General features: G+C 41.2%; 1 long non-coding RNA gene across 1 annotated transcript in view; it reads left to right on the top strand.

The window, feature by feature from the left end:
* LOC125700335 (uncharacterized) overlaps positions 1-22340 on the top strand; it is a 34587-nt gene extending 12247 nt beyond the window's left edge. Inside the window, exons 2-3 of the long non-coding RNA XR_007379859.1 lie at positions 20203-20262; positions 21758-22340. This is a non-coding gene — a long non-coding RNA (uncharacterized LOC125700335). The remainder of the gene's footprint in view (positions 1-20202; positions 20263-21757) is intronic.
* The last annotated feature ends 624 nt before the right edge of the window (positions 22341-22964 follow it).

Below are 22964 nucleotides of genomic sequence, written 5' to 3'. Positions count from 1 at the left end.
CTGGCATGATGCACTGCAGCCATTGGGCTGCTCAGAATCACCCTGGATGGGACTGGCAGGGATTGCTCTGTAGAATCTGGGATTTCTCTGCTGCTTTGACACACCTCTGTGGTACTTGTGCTCACTTTAAGAGAGGTTCGTAGTGTGTGTGTTGTGATGGTGAAGGAAACATTTGTTGAATGAGGGACTGAATTGGTGTCAGCACTTCTGTCGTTTCCAAAATAGCCTCAAGATCCAAAAACAGCAAATGCACAGATCTGCAAGGAATGGTGGGCTGTATTGAGGGTAATGTCAGAGCTGGTTCCCAGCATCAAGAAAATAAGAGCAGTGCATTCTGTTGAATATCTGCTAAAACATAACCGAGAACAGTAATTTGTATCACTTTACACTCACCACAGTCATAGAGATTGTTGTTTGTGTTGCTTTGTTGTGCTGTTTGTGCCAACAGCAATTGAATTTAAGGACTTCATTTTCCAGGAAGTCTCCATGCAACTACTGAATCTGTGTGCACATCATTTGCATGCTCAAACAATAGAACGTGAATGTACAAATAGTGTTTGTGCACAAATCAAGTCATTACTGTGTGATAATTCACATTGCAAATTGAGTGCTTAGTTTTCAATATTTTGCTCTCTTTAAGGCTGTAAGACAGGAAAAGAAACACAGAAATCCTGAGATTTCTTTTCTCAGTGTATTATTACACCATTACAGACATCTTTTCTAATGTATTTAGTTGCGTAGAAAATACATTTTCAGGGTTTATATTCATACTAATCAACTTCAGGCAGTCAGAAACTAAAGTTAGATGGCAAAGTTACTTACGAAGTCAATATGGGAGCAAATGCATCTCCAGGTAGTTTATTCAAGGCACATAAATTAGATATCTAAAACAGCCAGGAATGTATATGATCACGTCTTTGCTCATGACTGCATTGAACCAATATTGAACTGCAAAATGGTTGTCAGCTCCCTGCCTCATCCACCCCCATCTTCTAAAGCATCCGGATGCTGTAAGATCAGCTAACAGCTAAATAGCTTTTTTCAGCACACAACCATGGGCACAAAGATCTCCCTCATTCTGAGTAAACAGTAGCTTCCATTTTCACCAGTAGCTGCTGGTTTGAGATTGTAATGAGAGTTCCCACACAGCAACCCCTCAAGGTCCTGGGTAAGATTTCAGCTGGAATAGTTCCCTCCTAATGGAGCACAGTCTTTTATTTGAATGTTATTCTCTTGATTCCTTTCCTAAAGGCTTCCCAGTGGGAGTTCCACAAGCAAAATTCTTGCAAGAACATATCCTGTATTTTCTCTGGAAAAAATGAGTATTTGCTGAATTATTTCTAAGTCACTTGTGATCAACAGGCAGCTCACTGCTGTTATTTTCAGTGAAAACAACTCCTGGAAACTCTAATTCTAAGAAAGAATTAAGATTTTCTTTTGTGATTGCACTTGATGAACAGAGATCTGGTCAGATTGCCTCAACTTCACCTATCACCCACCCCAATACCCAGAATCCCAGATATTTTCATAGGGAAGTGAGGAATCTCTGTTTGCTTTTTCCACCAAGAACACCCGGAGATCTCTTATTTAAATCTCAGTAGGCAGAGCTGGGAATAAGCTCCTGAACAAGAATAACGCCCCTTCCGGAGGCTGTGGATTTTAAACTACTTTGTTAGCACCCTATGCACATTCTTGCTGATATGAGTATGAATGGAAGTGCCATTCGCATTAAAGGGAAGATAGAGGTCCATAATTTCTGTGGTTTGAAAGTTGGCTACATTGGGTCACAGCCGTAGGTATGAAGGTGGAAGATGGGTGACTGTGTTTGAAATCAGTGAAGATTTGGGCATGAATTGCCTTTGAATAAAAGGTTTCATTCGTCTCAAGGTGAGCTAATACTGTTTGTGCTGAAAGGATATTTAGAAGGACAATGCAGATGGAGAGTGAGGTGGAAGGAGTGCTGTACTAATGCCTTTAAAATCACTTTGCAGAAAGTAGATTGTTAATTTAGAATTGTTTTCTTAGCTGCTGTTTTTTAATACAAGGCTGAGACAGAAGATGCTTGAAATATAATAATTACCCATCAAGACTTGACTTTAAAAAAAAAAAAAAAGCAAAACCAACAACTTGAAAACAGAAATAGAAGTTGTGAGCAAAGGGGGGGAAAGAGGGAGTGTAATTCATTTATTCAATGCTGGTATTAAGGGAAAACCAAGGTTAAAAAGAAAAAAAGTATGTCTTTGCAAAGCTCTAATAGATATGCCAGATCCTCTCTTTGCTTTCAGCAATTGTGGTGCATATTATTGGCAGTGGTTCAAAGAAATGAAGTGTTCGTTCACTGGGAATTGTCTTTCACACAAAAAAAGTAATTAGGAGAATAAAAGAATATGATGTATTAGAAAATGGGAGCCATAACAAACTACCAAGTAAGCTGCCATGGCTAATTCTTCTTAACATTCTTTTAACTGCTCTAAAACTTGTAACTGCATCCCAAACATTTCACATTTTCTATCTTGTCGAAAAATTCAGTATGGCCCATCTGATGAGGGCAGAGATGTCAAACATCTAAGTACGTATTGTGTGTCCTAGTGACAAATATGTTCCCTTGGTGTAGGAAAAGGGCCGGAAGGTACAAAGGGAGAGAGAGTAATCTATTTATAACTTTTACAATGCCTTGTAAGAGGAGATCTTGGGAACTCTTCTCCTGGGGTGGCTGATTGTGCTCTCTGTGATGTGGACTCTGCTAAGTACGGGTAGGAATCCTATTACTGACCACTACAAAGGACTGTGTGGTTTAGTTCAGAATATAAAATTAATATTATGAATGCTGTTTGGGGGCGGATGGGGGAGGGAAGTAATATTAGCCTTCTGAAGAAGAGGAGACTGTCATGAATAATGCAACAGTGGCTCTCCGGGAGTCATACAAATGGATCGGATTTAAGATTCTTTTCCCAGTGATAAGGTCATCCATAAGGGATGCTTTGCATTTCTGCAGCACTTCCCAGGTACGGGTCTCAAAGCTCTATGAAGACCATAAAAGACTGATGTTTTACAGAGCCTGAGAGGTTGGCAGGTGTTAGTATACCCCACATCCCCATGTGGGCAAAGGGCAGGAAGAGGAAGGATGTTAAAGCAGAGCTGACCACTCTGTTGGCACGGATGGAGCCAGCGCATAGCTTGGCTCTGCCTCTGTGGCTGGGCTGTGTTGGATGGGTGGTTGTGTGCTTTGTCGGAGTGCTGACATAGAAATCTGTGAGGATGGATGGAAGTTTATGTCAGTGACTCCAGCCCAAAATTGGGTTTTTGAAAAAGCCTAGGGCAATTTGATATCTAAAGCCAGATGCCGAGTCCTCAGGGCTATCAGTGTCATCACCAATGATTTGGCATGGCAGCAGACAGATGAGAGCAAAACATCACCCTGATGGCAGCTTTTCATATCCCAGCCGTTTTCAGTATGAGCCTGACAACCCCTGACATCCCTTCCCACAGTCTGTTTTGTGCCTTTGTACCAAAGGCTCCCACAAGAGCTGGGGTTTGTTGGCTGAAGCACATGGGCACGTTGGGCATGGCCCCGGCTGTGAGCAGTGGTAAGAACAGGCTGTTGCGTGGGGTCCTTCATCCCAAGGGTGAGCATAGGCCATCAGCAGCTGAGCCAGCTTTGGGCACACCTTCTAGTGCCAATCTCTGTCTATTCAGGACTGATAAACTAGAAATATCAGAGAGAGCTGTGTCACCAGTATGTGACTGTCAGTGCTGCAAGTGCCTTGGAAGTCAATGCAGGATATGCAAACAGTGAGAGAAACGCATAACCCACGGGCCCAGAAAAGGGCTGTGCACCAGGGCTGTGGCAGTTGCATGCTGACACAATAGTTGGGTGTATTTTGGGGGGAGGCAATCAAAATTTTGCTGCTGTTTTAAAAAGATTGAATTAGAGGTAGTGATAACTGAGTAGCAATGCACCTTTGGGTTGAGAAATATCCTTGGTAGCGTCTCTGCTAAGGACATATGTGACAATTCATGACTTAATGTGAATAAATAGAAGGATATCATCTTCAGACAAGATATAACTTGCTTTTCTCCTGTGGAGCTGAGTCTATAAGAAGAAAGACTGTTTTACTGAGAATAAGCATTTGACCCAAGAGAGAACAGTAAGTAAACACTGGTAATACAATGTGCTTTAGAAAAGACAGTATTTTTCTGCCCCTTGATCTCACTCAGTCTTAAGCCAATTTTGGCAGGTACTGCTGTATTAAGTGGTCAGTACCCCGTAGTGGTCACACACTGTTTTACTGGAGGTCTGACAGCAGCTACAAGAGAGATAAAATTAACCCTTTGGCTCCAATGGCTCCAGTGGATCTTACTGCCCACAACAGGGAACGCATCAAGAATTTCTAGCTCTTGGCCTCATGGGGTTAATGGCAATCTGTTGCTGATTTCCCTGGACAATCAGAGTAGCAAATGCTGGGCTTTTTAATGAGCCCCAGAGGACAATGCTGGCACGCAAGACTGTGAAGATCTGGACAAACCAAGGAAAAGTAAAATGAAAACAAACATGGACGTTTATTTTCCTAACTCACCAGTTGCAAACAAAATTTCATTTAATAAACCATGAAATGATTCACAGAGTTTCTGTATATTATTGTAAGAGCAGCTGGGTAATGTAAAAGTTTCTTTCCCTCCTCTTTGTTATGCCGTCCCATATCCAATTTTCGTCCAAACAAAGCTATATTTATTTATGTGTTAATATATTTATCATCTTACTCCTTACCATGCTTTTCTGAAATGAGTTTAGTTGTGACTTAAGTCATCATCACGTGTAGGGGATCCAACACAGCAAAATCAGCTCATGGCTGAGGCTGGAAGGGATATGTGGAGGTCTCTGATCCAGCCCCCCTCTCCCTTGCTCAGAGCAGAGCCAGCTTTGAAATTGCATTAGGTTGCTCATAATAGGACATGAAGGAAAACCTTTTTCTGGTCAAGGTCTGGGACGGATTTTCTGGTGAAATGGTTAGAGAAAACGGTTAGCTGAGTTTCGGTTTGCTTTTTTTTCCCCCATATCTGAAACAAACTGGAATTTACATAAATGTTTTTCAATTATCCTAAGGGAGAAAAATCAGCATGTATTTCCTATATCAGGAAATTATCCCTACTCAGGGGAACACATAAAAAAGTGCTGAATTTGAGCTTGTACTCGAGTCCCACTGTGGTAAACGAGCACATGCTTTGAGTTAATCTCCTACTGGAGTACTTTCCTGATTCAGGATGACATACTGCTTGTGAACAATTTTTCTTGTACACATTCTTGATGCATACATAATGCTTGATACCTGATTTTTTACTGATGCCCCCTGTTTTGTTTTTGTTCCTTGATTGGATGAATGTAAACTAGTGGAAAGGGCAATAAATCAAGAGAGATTTCAAGATGGCAGGGAAAACACTGTCGCTGTAAATCTGTGAGCTAACATGAGGTATGTGCAACACTTCTCTGGCTTTCAGTGAAGCAAAAATTCTGTCGTGTGAATTCAGGATTTCACTTGATGGTATGTTTGCACCAGTTGTAGTATTCGGTTAAAACTAGTTTGTAACAAGCTCCTGTCCAGAACCCGTGAATGTCAGCTTTGTCTCACGTGCTTTATAAGGTTGCATTGAATTATGGTAGAACTATTAGTTGCATTCCAACACGATGAGATTCTTACTTCTTTCAAAACTTCCCTCACTGCCAAATATGCAAGCACATCTATTTAAAACAATACAATTACAATTGCAATTAAAGTAGATTAAAAAAAAATAAATTCTGGACTCTCTCAACCAGCATCTCCAAAACTTCCCTGTAAGAGATCAATGTGTGCATTTGTAACAGCTCTTTGTGAGAACGTGATGCTGATCTAATCTTATGCTGTTACTGAAACCCATTTGCACACATCTGGGCATATGAGATAGAACATGAGAACATGTGCCCCCCTTTTAAACATACACTGATCCCACTGGTCTGAGAAATGAAGCAGAAGGGAATCGATGTTATGTGGTAAATTCAGATAAGCATCATGCAGGCATTAACACCTGTGATTTCATGCACAATGGCAAATGAATGACCAATTAGCAAGAGGGACAGTGTAATGTGGTACTGCTCATTAATGGCACTGCAGGATAATATCTCCACTCAGTGGCTTCTATCATTTGGAAGGGAGTAGAGTACAGCTAAAATGCAGCAATTGGAAATGGTTTATAGTGATAAAGACAAAAGCAAAGATGGGAGTGATTTTCAACTTGTAGCCATAAACTGATGGACCTTTAGAGACAAAAGACTGGTGAAAGGAAACGCACTCAAAAGTATGTTGCTTTTGTACCTTCCTTTGAAAAATATGAGCAAGCTCAACAAGCGGGTAATGGCAACAGACTGGTAGCTTCGACCAGTTTGATACATCCCCTTAAGGATGTGTCTCTCAAAAGGCCTGTACCTAATTCTTGATTAACCTGTTCTCCCATGTAACTTGTGTTAGGACAAGAGGTAATGGCTTCCAGTTGCACCAGTGGAGATTTAGGTTGGATGTTAGGTAAAATTTCTTCTCAGAAGGAGCGGTCAGGCATTGGCACAGGCTGCCCAGGGAGGTGGTGGAGTCGCTGTCCCTGAGGTGATCAAGAAGAGGGCAGGTATCACCTTGAGTGACAGGACTTAGTGGTATGGTGGTGGTGGGTCAGTGATTAGTCTGTATGATCTGAGTGATCTTTCCATCCTTAATGATTCAGTAATCCTGTGATTCTATTCTGTGATTCCCCTACTTGGAATCATGACTCACATTGCTGTTTCAGCAGGAAATTGTGTTGTTCATCAATGAGAGACTTAATCTGATTGATGGACAAAGATCAAATGATGTGTTTGTGGAGACTCAAACCTCTTGGAGAGGGGTAGGGATAACCTTCACAGTTCTCTGTCATCCTAAAGGACAGCAAGAAAACTTTGCTGGCTCTCCATGTTCACCTTTAATTTAATTTTGAAATATTTAGTAAACACAGTTGTAAGGCTTCTCATTAACTTTGGAATCTTACAGTCATAATTTTTGATACACAACATTACTTACCAATTAGCTTGTCTTGTTCGTTTAAATTTCTTCGCTCATATTTTAATGGGAGCTAATGATGCCTTTGTTGACTTATTTAATGTTATGTAAATGTGGCTATAAACTGTGAAGGGTTTAAAGAGCAGCTCTTTTTTTGCTTACTCGTCAGTTTTCAGGGAATGTTTGGCATTCTCACAATCTGCACACATCACTCTGATGAATTGGAGTAACTAAGAAGGCAAATAATAATAATTTTGTAAGATAAGCAGCAAAAAGTATTCAGTGTGAAATTTGATTTCTCCTCTTTACTGATGATTCCTCTTTCTTTTTTCTTTTTCCCTTTTTGTTTAATTTATTGTATTTTTATGGAGCCTAAGGGGACTTTGTGAAAGCTAACCTAGTTTGTCATGATATTAAGCAACTGTTAAGCATAGATGGGTGTTTAGATTCTGCCATGCTCAGGTTGCCAGCTCATGAGGACACCTTGTTTAGTTTTGCTTCACTGATCAGAAGCGTTAATGTGGATGTATATGGACTTTTAACTCAGAGTATTCTGTGTTTAAGAGATATGAACACATACATATAGGTATATATGGAAAATGCTTGTATGCCAAAAGTAAGTAGATATAACATGCACATGTTGGTAAGATAAATTTACTTACCTCTACTAAAGTTATACTCTTATTAGAGATATTGCTTTTTCTTGCATGTATCTCAGCCATTTAGCCCTCTGCAGAAAGCAATGCAGCCTTTTCAATATACTCTTCCTTCTCTACAATTCTGCACTGCTTCCCTTTGTCTCTTTTAGCTATCTTTTACTGGCTACTAAAGGTCAGCCAAAGGGGATTCTTAGAAACTTGGAGGGAAGGAGCCAGTGCAGTCTGTGTTTGGTTACAATTACAGTACCGCATGTAAAAGCTATTCTGATTGCTAATAAGTGGAAGGTGGGGAGAAGGGAGGCTTGTGAACCTCTTCAGCAAGGAGTTCATAACCAGTTCAGTACTGGTTTTTCAAATCTGATGATAATGCTTTGAAAATGCACTTCAAACATATTGTAGAAAATTTAAATATTTAAATATTCATTTATTCTATTTCCCCTTTTGCTAGGTACCAACCACTACACATAACATTTCAGCAGCTGTGAAGATCTACAGCACTCTGTCTATCAATGTGGATTTTAACACAATTCACTGTAAATTAAGGAATGATTTTCAGCTTCTTACCAGTGTTTCAGGAGCTCCTTTGAGAAGTTTGATGTTTAACAATTGTGGGCTAAGAAGGATCACTACAAACAATGAATGAGCAAGTGTTACCTCCTCTTCTTCTGTAGATCTGTTCTAAAGGTTGGTGAGCATGTGGCTGCCTGTCTCTGCAGCAGATGCTGTTTTTGTCAGTGTGGATTTACACAGGTGACAGGTGTGAAACTACATTAATCATAAACTCTTAGAAATTCTTTAAGGACTTCAGTAAAAAAGTTAAATGCAAGTGGCTGCGACATTCAAACAATCTATGTAGTTAATATGATGCATAGAACATCAGAATGTAATAGTTTGTTGTTAGAGTCCTGTAGTATGTTGACAAGACTTCAGTCGGCATCCTACTCTAGCAGTCGCATGATAACGAAAGCAATATTAGCATATTTAATTTGTCATAGCGTATGTGCTAGAGAAACAAGTTCAGTGCAGGAGACATCAGTGATGTTATAATAACGTTATCTTTGATTCCCTGTAAATTGCTTCTTGGATTTTCACTTTCTTATGACAATTGGTAATTCTTTTATATGCATTTTCCGACTTTCATGCTGCTTTTTGGTAAGGATGTTGTTCTGCTGAGGATTGAAAATATGCTTCACATTTTGATGTAGTATAGCAAACAACAAATATATCTGCATGCGTTAGCAGCAGAAATGGATATCTATGTATGTATTCTTCTCTTTCCTTAATTGTTTGAGTTGAGATGATTTCTAATGCTCCTGTCAAATGCACAAAGATGCTATTAGTTTCAGTGGTATGAAGTTAGGTTTAACAGCATCCATTTGCAGGTGACGCAGTACTCATTGCTGGTAGGTTCTGAAGCTCATCTCATATGAGTGATGCTGAATCCTTTATATCATACCCCAGTAATTCTTAAAACCACTTTGGCATAACGAGACTTTCTAAAATGTGTTGCTCTATTTACGTTTCCCATAGATGCAATAGGAGCTAAGCTGGTATGAAATTCAGTTCTGTAATTACTGGGAATCATTATCTTGAGCCCTTCATTGTCTTTTATTTGTTTATCATTGGACACAATGCCAATTGTATGTCATGCCTTTAGCATAATCCCACCTTCTCTTCCTTACAAACCCATCGCTTTCTGAGGTGTTTCACAGCTGAAAGGTGGCTTTCTGTGACTGCATCATCAATGTAAAATTCCTCAAGGTGTGTAAAAAGATCTGAACAGACTGACTGCAAAACATGGGTGCCTTCTAAAGGGAGTGCTATTACAGTGAACCATCTAAAAATGACATTTCAAAGATAATTTTCTCCCTTTTTATTTTAAGTAATCCAGAAGTTGTTGAGCGTATGAAGAGAGGTTTCTTCAAAAGCGCTTTTTTTTCATAATAAGCAAATAAGTTCTGCAGAGGTTACTGTTGTGATTTCTTGGTGCGTGTTCTCTTTGATAAAGGTAAAATAAGGATGCCTAGGTAATAGTTCACAAGGGATATTTACTAACCTCAGTGCTGACTGAAAGCAGATGTTGGAATTACTGCTTCTTGCTCTCCTATTAAATTCTTTATGCCACTGTCACCTGCCCAGCAGTCACTGGCCAAGTATTGTGTAGTTCTGGCATAAAATGAAGCTGCAGTATATGGTGGAGGGAGGTCAAGCTTATTTAGCTCAAAATGAAAGGCAAAATTTATGGATTTCAGAAGGTCTCAGAGTTCACATAAATTCGCATCAGTCCTCAGGCTTTGCTTTTTTCAAGCTTGATTTGAAGTATCTTAGTCTCAGGTTCCAATGTAGAGCGGAAAAACATGAAGAAACAGGGTTCCTTGTGAGATTGCTTCTACTTGCTTTTGCTCTGTGGTTGGAAGTTTGGAAATGACAAATTTGTCTGTGAGCTTGGTTGTGGGATTGGTATTGCTTTGTCACCCTTCTCTTCAAAGGAGAGGTGAGGGGAGAATGATGACCATGATTGGGGATCACTGTAGATTGCAACAAATGAAGACTGTGTGGTCTGTTTGGGTTACTTCCTGGGAATAACGCTGTTTTTTGTGCCAAAATCTCCTCCTCCGTGCTGTGTAGATGCGCTGGAAGTCAAAGAGAGGGAAGTCAGGATTTGTGCAGGCAGGTACCAGTGGGGATATATTGCAGTCACACATTCAAAGGGCAAGAGGCAAATAAATAGACTTAAAAATTCTGCAACTTCTGCTGTCAGTGCTGAGACACCCTCTGACCAGAGCCCCTTCCTTTACTGTTTTCCTTCTTTTGTCATGCTTCATCACTGAAGTTATGTTAATTAGACTGTGGGAGGATTGGGCATTTGTGCCTTACCAGCTCTAGGAATAACCTGTGATTTTAAAACTACACAAGCAAGCCACTATTCAGTCTTCCTTCTAATTGAGCAAAATGCAGCTGAGATCTGCAACAGGCCTCCTCGCTTCAGCCCCAGCACTGCTTAGCCCACTCCATCTGCAGCTGCTGGCAAGCGAAGCCAGAGGCCATTAAGAAAGCTAATGCTTAGCCATTTTTGTTGATGGATTCAGCACTAGAACAATATTTTGCAGGGAAGCTGGACAAAAATGCTGTTAGTTCTCATTAGAGATGGAAGAACTTTGTGAAGCTAGAGGTTTTTGCAAATCAATCATATTGCTTTTTAGGTACGCAAACTGAGGCTGACTTCACAAACCATTTTTTTTTCCTGTCATTGAATTCTCAGGGGTTTTCCCCCTCCCTACACCACCAATGATTAATAAAAAGGAAAAAAAAATATCCAAATGTTTCTCTTGCTCAGGGGAAACCTATTCCTTGTGTTAGCAGCAGTAATGCCCACCCTTTTAAAAATCTAAACCTTGCAGAAAATAGGGTAGGCTCTTTTCCGTTGTTTTTGTGTCTGTGCGCGTTGAGGTTTTTTCTTCTATTTTTCTCAATTTTATTTTTAAATCTTTCTTTCATTTTGTGATCCTGCTCTGTCCCCAACTGTATGCTAGCCCATCTCCTCTTCTTTGTACCCATGCTTTCTCCACTCATAAATTTCCTACTGAGATTTTCATTTTATTCCAATTTCCAGTTCAGTATTTTCATACAAAATGAGTGTCTGCCTACTAAATCTTAGGGCTCATTAAGAGCCATTGTAATAAGACCTCTGTGGATAACAGACATATTTTTTAGATGCCCATGATGCTGTTATTACAGTGGAGTACCCAAGCCTCCACTAAGAGGAAATTCAAGATGCTGGAGAGGGAAGGGGTGAACACCAGGTGGATTTACTGGGGGACTAGCAGGCCTTTGGAGCCCATGATACTCCTCATCTCCTGGTCCCACTCTGCAGTGCTGGCAGCCCCGTGCTCCCAGCAGCTTCTCTCTGGCTGCTCAGTCCCATCAGCTAAATGCAGCTGACTGGCCCGTGACCAATACATCTGGCATAGGAGTTGCTGGAGCAGAGAAAGTGCAGCGAATGCCTCTTTTTCACCTTTCTCTGGACACTCCCCCTCCAACTTTGCTGAACATTTCCCCGCAGAGGGAAATGTGCCTGCCCCTAGCATATCCTAGGCTGGCTTCCTCCTATCCTCTTGGTGTGATTTTGCATACCTTCCCCAAAAGGTGAGCATGTGGGCAGGCTGGAGAGGTGGTGGTGGTGGCCATGCTCTTGTGACAGCATCATGGCCACAGAGATGAACAGCACTTTTCTGTTCCTATCGGGGTAACTCTGCCCACCCTATTGCACAAATCTCATATGTTCTGCAGTAGACCTTATGCATTGTTGCTCTGGGCATCCTGATGCAATATACATCCTGTGCTGTAATGGCACTGAGCACAAATCACTGGATGTGGGGTTAGAACAAACTCCAGCTTTGCAAAACACACCGTTAAATATTTATTCTAAGTATATCTGTACCATTGTGTGATTAAAGCCTCTCCATTATTCACAGCAATAGATCCGCTTATCATAATGATGTGCTGTCTTTTGAGTATTAAATATCTCCGAGTTGCTCCTTGAGATTTTTTTTTTTCCATTTTGAAAGATACTGAGCTATAACAGTGTGTTCTGTACTGAATGAGCTGCTGCTCGTAAGTGAGCAATCAGCATTATCTAAATAAATGAAATATACTTTGGGGCTCAACAAAACGCTTGTTAGGTTGAAACTAATCTGTAGGAAATGAATGGTGTTTGTTAGAACAGAGAAGAGATTCAGTTGGCGTTAGTATTTCCAATAGTGCCAACATAAATGTGCATGTCTCTGCGATACAGAGCTTGTTATTGTTATCAGATGAGGAAAGGAATGTGGCGTTATGTAATTCAGAATTATTATTCAGCATGGAGGTGGGCAGGCTGCAGAACACACTTGGAGTATCCAGATGAATGTACAGCGGATGTTTTTTTGTGGCAAAAGAAAGCACTGTAAGCTGGGGGTTCCCAGAATGCTGCATGCCCACATTGCTCCACTGAAGTCCATGGATGCCACTTGGACTCAGCATCCATGAAAGTCAGTCCAAATATGATTTTGAGTGACCAATTCATGCTATGTGTTTCTCATTATTATTCTTGCAAGTAAAAGTGGGCTGATAGGAGTTGCTCCCTTGAGAGCCATGAAAAGAGGATGTTCTTTGATAGCAAATCTGGCCTGCTCTGCCACAACTCTGAGAAAGCTGCACTGCTTTTAAACCTTGTAACTTCCCAGAGACCACCATGCAGCGTTGTCATAAAACTTTAGATTGAAAGCATGCCATGTCTTTCAAACTGCTCCACATCCCATATTTTTGTTCTCTCAACAACCCTTGGGCTGCTGCTCACCCGCAGAACTGTATTTAGAAATGGGCAGTGAATGTGCTCAGGTCCCTCAGACAGTCCTTCCACCAGTTATGGCAGCTTCTGTATTATGCCATATTTCATTTTCTGTGCTTTTTTTTTTTTTTTCCTTCCAAAAGACCTTCTTCATAGTAACATTGTATTTTTGACAAGTCAGGGGCATCTCAGGCACCAGAGAAAGGAAGCATGATCCAGTGTCATGGGAGCTACAGTCTCACTTGACAAGAGACTCCTATGCGACCTTGGCAAGTAATTTAGGCTGAAACCACAAAGGGCTGGGGAGCTTGGGCTGAGTGAGCTGCCTTTTGGAGCTGCTGTTTCCAAAGCAGCTAGCAAGGAAGCTACTTAAATCGGTTGTCTAAAGTTAGACATTTGGAGATGAACCCCACCTTCAGCAATTAGGAGATGTCAGTTGGAGACTTGGACTGGTTTCTGACTGTCTGCTGGAGTGAAAAGATCCATTTTTCTCATCAACCCTCACACAGCTCTGAGCTAAGGTATTTTAGGTTATAAACTTTTAGGTAAAAAAGCAATTTGTAACTTAGAGGGGAAAAGACCTGACATTTTAAAGGCAAACTATCAACTAAAATAAAGTGAAAGGATTATTATGTGCATATGAAGGCTGGGGAATAAATGAGATATTTGTAAGTGACATATACAGATTGTTCATGGAAAAAATGATTGCTATGAGTAACATGAAAATTAGTGCTGTACTGCGCTTTGGCATGCTCGTGCTTTTGTTTCTGTCTTCAGAGCTTTCTTCTATAGTTTGGCCGTTCTGTTGTGCCTGACTCCTCTCTTTTTTTGAGAATACTTCCTTTGTACTTGGTTTATGCTGGGTACTACAGCTACTGGGACAGCAATCTCAGCTCTGACCTGAGCACTTCCAAATACTTCTGTCATCTTGAAAAGCCTGAATAATCAGTTGGCGGAATTTCCTGAGCAGGTCGTGCACCTGGGCTCTGTTTTTTGGCCCCAATTCTGGGGAGTTTTAAAATTAATATAGAAATCCACACTGCGTCATCAAACCTTTGCAGCATTTAGAGAGCCCTTATCTATCATCAAAGCCAAACTGAAGCATGTCCTGGTACGCTTCGTTGGGCAGAGGGCCTTCGAAGGTGTCATTACAGCTCCCGACCAACAGCGCTCTCTTTCCCAGATGTGCTAATCTCCATCATCAATCTATCCCTCAAAAATAAACAAGGAACATGTTTCTCGAGCAGGAGAACCGTGTTGAAAAGAGGATGAGAAACCTCAGAGGAGGGAGGTGTGAAAAAGGGTGGTTGTTAGGAGCTTGAAGGCAGAATAAAATAGAGCCGCGTCGTTCCCAACCGGCGTGTTTGTATGAGAACTTCCAGCTCTGTTTGGTTTTGTTTTGCTGTCTGCCATTGACTGTCACATTTCACAAGTTAAGAAACATGTTATTTCTTTGTTTATTTTGTCAGTCTTAGATAGTCTCTGGAGGGAAATTATATCACTGTTTCAGTGGAATAGATTTAATTTGTTTGTGTCTTGTTGTCTATAGCATCTATCTAACTACTTATCTCTGAAGTTACCTCTCAGTCAAAGGTTTTCTGTTTTCTTCACATTTTAACAGGAGGGAATTTGCACTTGATTGCTTTGAACACTTTCTAAGTTTGGTCAGCTATCTATGTATTTATTTTTCTGTTCTAGTGAGAGAAGATGGGAATTTAAAATGTATGGAGCCAGCAAAGGCTTAGCTACGATTTGTTTCTAATGTAGAGGAAAATTGCCCAAGTAATCTTATCCCATTCATACAACTAATATGGCTATGAGGCTCTGATGTGTTGAACAGTAAACACCATGCAGCAGACCCTTAAGAACTGTAGCTTAAAAGATTTCTTATTTTTCTTCAGATGGTTCTAGCTTTTGATGAATAAATATCAGGTCCTGCTTGCATTAACATCCATGGGAGTTTTCATAAACTGGAGTAGTAGAAGTTCCAGGCTTATAAGCATATTTTATAAAAATGATGGTTATAATGCATTATGCAGCTAAACAGTTCCACTGGGTAGCTCTGGAAGGAAGAGTATTCTTGATGCAAGCAGGCTACAAAGTGAAACATCCTATTCAAATTGAGTATATATATATAAAACTGCTGTCAACATGTGGGCAAAGAATGACATGCAGTCCCCAATAGATGTGGGATGAAATCCAGAATAATTTTTTACTATATTCTCCAAACAACAACAACAACAAAAACCCACAAAATTAAGAGATCCAAGCAGGGAAAGGCTCTGATTTATGGGATACAGAAGAAATATTATATGGATATGGCAATTTGTTTGGGCTTAATATCTATGGGTCAGCTCACACCTCCACCAAGCAATGTGGTCTTTGAACAAATTTTAAAATATGTGTATGCATACATCAGAGTCACAGGATGGAGATTGGAATTGTAGCAAAACATGGGGAAATAAAAACCAGACATTGCATGTATTATCTTTCATACAAAACCCTATCAACCCTGAAGTCAAATCCTTTCCCACTGTTATTTTTAGTGCACTTTTCAGCTGCCACGTACTTAAACATTTTATTTTCTTTTATTAAACTGTGAAGTACGTAGGCTAGATTTGAATTCATTCTTTGCCTAATTTTAGTGATTCTCTCCTAATCCTCTTTCTTACTCAATATCTTGTAACATTTGGCTATGGTATTTCAGAGCTGACATGTTGTTAAGGGGCAATTTACTGCATTGTCTTGCAGGGTTTCTAATGGATCAGGAATTCACTCTGCCTTATGGGGTGCTGTGAACGAACATTTTGCTAACCTGTGGCTTTCTTGGAAGGGGTGGGCTGCAGGCACTGCCTCCGCTCTATTTTACATTTATCTTATGCAATTTTTTTCTCTGAATATGCAAAATATGAAATGTTGCCCATTCATATTGTGGCTTGACCACAGTTCTAACATGTCACCTCCTTCCATTGCCACATCCCCACCGTTCCTTTGAATCTTCTCCAGATCCAGTGGTTGTTGATTTTACATTCTTCGCTAGGCTGTTAATGAGTATATCGATTAATGCTGGCTCCAGTATCAATCCCTGTGGGAGACCAATTGATACTTTCTCTCTTTTGACATAAAACCATTGATGATAACTCATTGGTTGCTGGCTGTTGGATAGATTTTTATCTCCCCTATTGTGTTATTATGCAGCCTATGCAACTCCAACCTTCCTATTGAGTTCATGTGTAGCACTAAACTAACAATTTACTAAAAATCTAACTATGTTATGCCTGCCTTCATTAATTAAATTCTCAGTATAATTGAGCCTGAGCTTTCATTCAGGCCTGTACAGCCTACTGCATGCTTCCACACAATCTTCACCATTTGTGTTGGGCTTCTTTTCCATAAAATAGTGGGATAATTTAGATTGCAAGGGACTACAGAAGTCACCTGGTCCCAGCCCCTACTTGAAGCATCTCCTATTAGATCAGATTGTCTAGGCTTGGATCTGGTCACATTTTGAGCGCCTCCACTTGTGGAGACTGATTACATAGCACTTCCCTGGACCTGCTGTCTGTTTTCTTGCTAATACAGCTCAGAGTGTGGTGGTTGTTCTTTGCTGCTTCCTTGAGAGTTGGCCTGTGGTTTGTATTGTTGATATTTCATCACAGATAGCAAAATATCAAGCTTTGCATTTGGTTTTCCTGAACTTCATGAGGTTTCTGCCAGCCCAAGTCCTCCTGAATTGTAGCCCTGCCATCTGGCCTATCGACCGCTCTTCCTGCTATCTGTGTGTCTGCAAACTTGCTGAGAGTGCAGTCCATCCCATCATCAGGTTGTTAATGAAGACATTAAGCAGTATTGGTCCCAGTATTGATCCCTGAGGGATGCCACTACTTACTGACCATTTTGCTTAGAAGCATGCAAGCAAATTTACTTCTTGTGGTGGTAAGAATGAACAGCACAAGCCAGGCAGAGTGGGAGGAGGTCCTGCCTCACTGACATTGCCATGTGAATGAGAAATTGTGACACTTTGCTCAAAGTCTGCCAGGCAAGACAGGATGAGAATGCTCGCAGTACAGCTGGATCTCTGAGCAGCCAGGTATTTTATGGGATACAAAACTAACGCTGCCTAAAAGGGCAGCTTCGATACCCTAGCAGTTTTAGCAGATCTGGACTTGTGATCCTTTAGATCTGTCATTTCATGGCATTATCATGTACTTGTACCGTGTACCAGCCTCCAAATTGATGGGCAGCAGATACAGCACAGGCCATTGATGTTTCTCAAAGATAGTGTGGTCCATGCTTGGGACCAAGTTCATATTTCAAGTTTTATGTGGATGAAAGGACTCACCGTGATGTCCCTGCTTTCCTCTGTTAGTGCACGTTGGCCTCCCGGACCTGTTGCAATACCAAGTGCAATTAGCACAGCTAATGTAAATATTTGTCCACTCTGGAAGCTGCAGAGTTGCTCCCTTATGAACTGTCTTCCCAGGCTACGAGGAGCTGGGAAAAGAGCCTCTTCTTAATACATCTGACACAATAAACATCCAGTTTCAACAGCTATTGGAAGCCCTGGTTCTGGAGGAACCTGTACTGGAGAGGGCTGCTTAAGCAAATTAGATCTCAATTGAATCAATATGACTTTGGCACATGCTGAATGTTTAAGCACATGCTGAAGTGTTTACTATTCAGCCTCTCATTTAGTTTCCATTTAATTAAACAGGATCAGATTCTCAACGGATGTAAATCAAGGGAGTTTCTCCCAAAGGAGTTCTCCCAGTTTGCAGTAATTGAAGGGTTGATCTGATGTCCCAACTCTACTTCTTTCCTCAGATATCCATGTATCCATCTGTCTGTCTGTCCACCTGACTAACCTGTGTTATTTTTACCTCCAGAGTGATAAACTATTTGAGGAAGAGCTGCTGTCAGAAGCAGCCCAGAGGGACAGAGGTCTCATTAGGTATAAACGAAGTTCTGAGCCTCTGGTAAATGAAATGAAACTTTTCAGTTGTTACTGTTGTTCAAGTCTGAGCTGATATAAGCATCTCTGCTGCTCCTGATACAGGCAAGGATATCTTTGGAAGTTTAGTGCTTCCACTCCAGATAAAAGCAAGTCATTTGCTTCTTTCATCATGTCGCTACTAATTTCCAAACAGTCAAAGCTGCTGCTAATTTATTTACTGAACACTGAAGCCCTGTTAGCAGGGGCTGCTACTGAAACTGCTTTCTGGCCTTCGGCTTTTGTTTGTTGACAGCCTGATTTCCCAGTAGGCCATTTCCACCTGTGTTTCTGTTGTTTTTAGTGCATGTCTTTCTTTCTTCTTCCCAGTGACTGTCTCCCAAATGGCTCCTGAAGGCTTTTCTCATCTTCCCCCGCTCTCTCATCCCCTTCTCCCTCCCAGCTGCAAGGACTCTCAGCCCTGCTTTCAGTCATCCTGCAGTTAGTGGTTGTCTACACTGCTGAGCTCCCATGGGGCACTAATTTTTGTTTCAAGGACAAGATTCAAAAGAGTTTGCTACACACAGGTTGCAGGGTGCACCTTCAGATGTGCCTTCAAATAGACTTTGGAGATTTGAATATATGAGCTCCTGAAAATCAGTTTTTAAATTGCAAGGGAGGCCTATTAAGTGCTGTAAAAAAAAAAAAAAAATTTTTTTTTTTGCTTTTCTATTTTAAAAGCCACATTAAAAAGTGATTTTTTTTTTTTTTTTTCCACCCCTTCCTCTCTCCCGTGACATTGGGTGGAAATAGAAATTAGGAGACTGCCATTTCCCTTTAACTTCATGCATATCAAAGGAAGAGAGATGACAGGATAAAATGATTCAGAGAGTGGCCAGTGTCTGGAGGAACTCCTGAAGAAGGATATTGAGATGTTGCAGTAGTTTCTTTGCAACAACCCAGTGTGCTGGGAGCTTTCAGTGAGAGAGGGGCTCTGAGATGATTTCCATGACTTGAAAAATTGGGAGGCTGCACAGCTTTGAGGATTTATTTATTAAGATACTGTTTTAATTTTACTCCTTAAATTATCCATCCTATCTCATGAGTGTGTGTGGTTCTTGATGTACACTTTGCTTCATACAGAACTTCTGTTTTGCTTCATCTCACCCCAGCAACCTGTGCTGGCATCCATGGACTGACAACCAATGTCTGCTATTCTGGGCTGCAAAATTTTTCATTAGCCCATAAATTCAGTTCAACTGGGATTTTACTGCTTCAGTTTTGCTGGCAGATTTGGGATTTTAGCCCAAAAAACAATGTACAACTGCTAATCTCCCAGTTTAAATGAGCAATTGCAGTTCGGGAGGGTCTTCTGCCCCTTGGTTTCTCAAACTGGCCATGTACATCCACTGGGCTCTTCAGATTCTTTCCCCTCTTTGCCTCCATTTACAGTTTGTCAAACAGATGGTAACGCTGTCTGACCCCAAACTGGCACTGTGAAATTGGTCAGAAATAAATATTGATGGGGAAAATATGTGAAACTGTAATCAAAGCAAGGAGAGGAAATCTCCAGTGTCCAAAGGCATGCACGTTGATGGGAGGCCACATCTGCACCTGGAACCAGAAGGTTGGCATCCAAGCTGTTATCTCTTGGTCTTGAGTGAGTCTCTTACCCGCCGTGTCCTCCATTTCCCAATAGCATTGCAATAAGGCTAATATTTACCTGGCTTGCAGTCAGAACGAATTAACATTTGTAGAGTATTTGGAAGTCCTTGGGTGAGCAGACTCCTAGTGCTAAGCAGGGCCTGTATTGTCAGTGTAACACTGATGTGCACAGGGCTGCTTGCACAAGTGTATGCACTGCCTAATCTCAGAGCTCTCGGGTTGGCACAGGATGTGAGAACAAACCCAGCAGTCCTTGACAATCTGTGTCATTTTCCTTTGAAATGAGTGTATTTTCTTTGAGAACAGAGCTTATCGTGTTATCTCCAACGAAAGTTATGTTCTGCCTTTTACAGTTGCCATGATGCAAATGTCATTTGTACTCTCCTTCTTTATGAAAGTTAACAGTTATTTAAGAGATCAAAGTTAATTATCACTGAGGAGATCATTTTTACCTATCAACCCACTTCTGTAACCCCACTATCACAAGTAGAAGCTTTATGCTAATCAGTTTTCTAATTTCCATAAATTACTGATAGAATTACTTTCTTTTTTTTTTTCCAGCATGAAAGTAGATCTGTTGGTGAAAGCTCTTGAGAGGTGCGGAGACGGGGAGGAAACGAGGTAAGGTGTATTTCCATGAGTTTGCCAGCTGAATGTGGTACCAAGAAAATAAAATCCAAATCATTAGGTTCATCGCATCACAAAACTTGGAGATGCTGCAGCTTCCCTGCACTGCAGAAACCTGATGCACACACATTGTTTCAATTTAACATGGTGATAGGAATGGAATCGAACGTGAGGATCACTGTGTGACCCTATTACATGTGAAGTGTCTCTATTAGAGCCGCAAAGACAGCATGCCAGAGGAGCTGAAATGTGTTGATAGAAACAAACAGATATACCTTTTTAAAAGCAGCAGTCAGAAACTCTGCAGTATGATCTGAGCGTGTTCTGCTGGAGAGGGCAAGGTAGTCTATCCTAGGGGAAGATGATATTAAGAAAGAGAAAGAAACCCCTTCCACTCCATCACAGCCCTTTCTGTGCAGTGAGCTTGCCAAATGGAAGCTGCTGCTGTGGAAATTGTTACTGCTATGACTGACAGCTGCTGTAAAATAACCTCAGCTGCGGCATGGGAGGGAAAACAAGAAATCAGAATGAAAGGGATGTGGGTATTTTTGGGTATCCCCTTGGTCTAGAAGTTGAGCAAAATAATTGCTTGGTAATTAATAAGCTTGTTGCTGCGCTGCTTCAGCTTTATAGTCTGATGCAGATGAATTCCAGCATAAATAAAATCACCTCCAATCCAAAGACTAAACCTAGAGATAAAATTGTATCTATGCAACAATAAAACCACACTATACTATTAAAACTTCATTTTACACTCAACCTCCAGTGGGCATTGATGTCCATTTGACCACTTCCTCCAGTAAGGCAAGGCCTGGGCTGCCCTGGTGACTTGTTATTGCCAATGTACCCGTGGCATTTTCTAAGGCATCTCAAGTATTTGTGGTGGTTTTGGCAGTTCCTCTTACCTCCAGCAGCTGCGTTCTGCTCTTCATTTCCTTTATAAAGATTAAGAAGAGCTCCGTGAGTCTCTGCGTTCAAGGAGTTAAGAGAATAATGATTTGGTGAGAGCTTCCTGACTGCAAAATGGTCACATTTTCCACATTTCTTAGGAACACAGAAATTGCAGGAAGTTCACTTCTGGCTTCAGTAGGAAGGCAGGAGGTGTGGGCTGAAGCCCACTGGACACCACAGCTGTTGTCATACAGGAGCCTGAAGCACTCTTTTCCCACAGCTCCAGGAAGAGTCCCGCTTTGCAGTAAGACACAGCCATGACCTGTGGCATGCCCCTCTCCCATTCACCACTCCATAATCCCTCAGAGCTCCACATGGACCCTAGCAGCCCCATACCCTGTATGGAGGGGGCACCAAAAGCATTCCAGGGCAGGGGACAGGGGACAGAAGTCACCAAAAGGACCTCGGCTTCCCTCTGGCTGTGAGTTTTTGAGTCTCTGCTTAGTGAAAAGCAACACAAAATTATGTTCTCTCCTGATTTTTTTATTCTTCGACCTTCATGTCTCCTGCACACATGCATCTATTTTTCTTCAAACAGGCGCCATCCCACTGAAATCAGCAGGACTCTGTGGTGCTCTGAGGAAGGCATACATATGCCTGGATCAAGCTGATATTTACAGAAGGCTCCTTCTGAATTGGCTTTTGATTACACACCTATGTTAGAAGGTGGACAGTGAGACTCAGTGTGACTTGTTTCTGTGAGAAAAAGATGGTGAAAGATTGCAAAGTTAACCTTTAATATAACAGACCTTTTTCAGCTGTCATGTACAGTGCTGAACTGTGTATTTCTGGTTGAAAGGGAACATAAACTATGATCCAGAACACAAAAGGGTTTAGAAAATGTAACCTTCATGAATATGGTTTGGGTTTTATTATCTCGCTTATATATTCCACTTGATAGCTGTAGGATAACATGACCAGTGAGTTGGAATCTTTCCTTGTTTCTACCAACAAAAAAATCAATCCATTAATAGGCCAATAAAATCCTGGGATTTGGAGAGAGGGGAGGAGGAGAAATAATTGCATTGTTCTGATGCTAACAAGCCACATCTATCTTAAAATAACTGATTAAAGCCTGTGCTGGCACGTGGCCTTTGCACAGGAAAGCTCATTGCTTACAGGTGTGCACACCTTGCTGGGGCACAAAGATGTTGTGTTGTGCTACATCTGTTGGGATGGAGAAAGCCCGTATCCTCCTGCTCAGCCCTTCCCTACAGACACAAAGCCACAGGGATGGGCTCACACTGGGGCTGGCCAGGGGCATGCAGAGGTTCCTGGGGCACTCCGCACTGCTGATAAATAGTTGCAGGGATGCACGATTGCATAATGATAGCCACATTCATTCGCCTGTCTATCAAAAGAGATGCATTAAAGTTTGAGCTCTCTTCCCCTGGGTCCACAAAGAGACATTTGAGTGTTAGTGTATAGTCTTTAACATACTTCCTAACAGTGGGCTAAGTGCAGTGGGGTTAAACAGAGTCCCTTTTGCTTAGTAATCCATTAGCTAATGGGTGTGTAAGCCCATCAATTTTCTGTTTATTCCCTAACCCCATTAGGGTACACCTGCTGTGCATAAAAAATACACCTGACAAATCAGAGTGATAGCTGAAATAAAATAAATATCAAGTGTTGTTATAGCTGATCCATAGTGTTTAAAGCAGAAAGGGCATAACAGTGATTTGTGAGGGCGGAATGCAGCACGGCGCACTGGCAGCACGTGCAGGTTGACATCCATCCATCCATCC

Source organism: Lagopus muta, chromosome 14, assembly GCF_023343835.1.
Source record: "Lagopus muta isolate bLagMut1 chromosome 14, bLagMut1 primary, whole genome shotgun sequence".
In the NCBI taxonomy this organism is placed as follows: domain Eukaryota; kingdom Metazoa; phylum Chordata; class Aves; order Galliformes; family Phasianidae; genus Lagopus; species Lagopus muta.
This window is presented reverse-complemented; position numbering and strand designations above follow the sequence as displayed.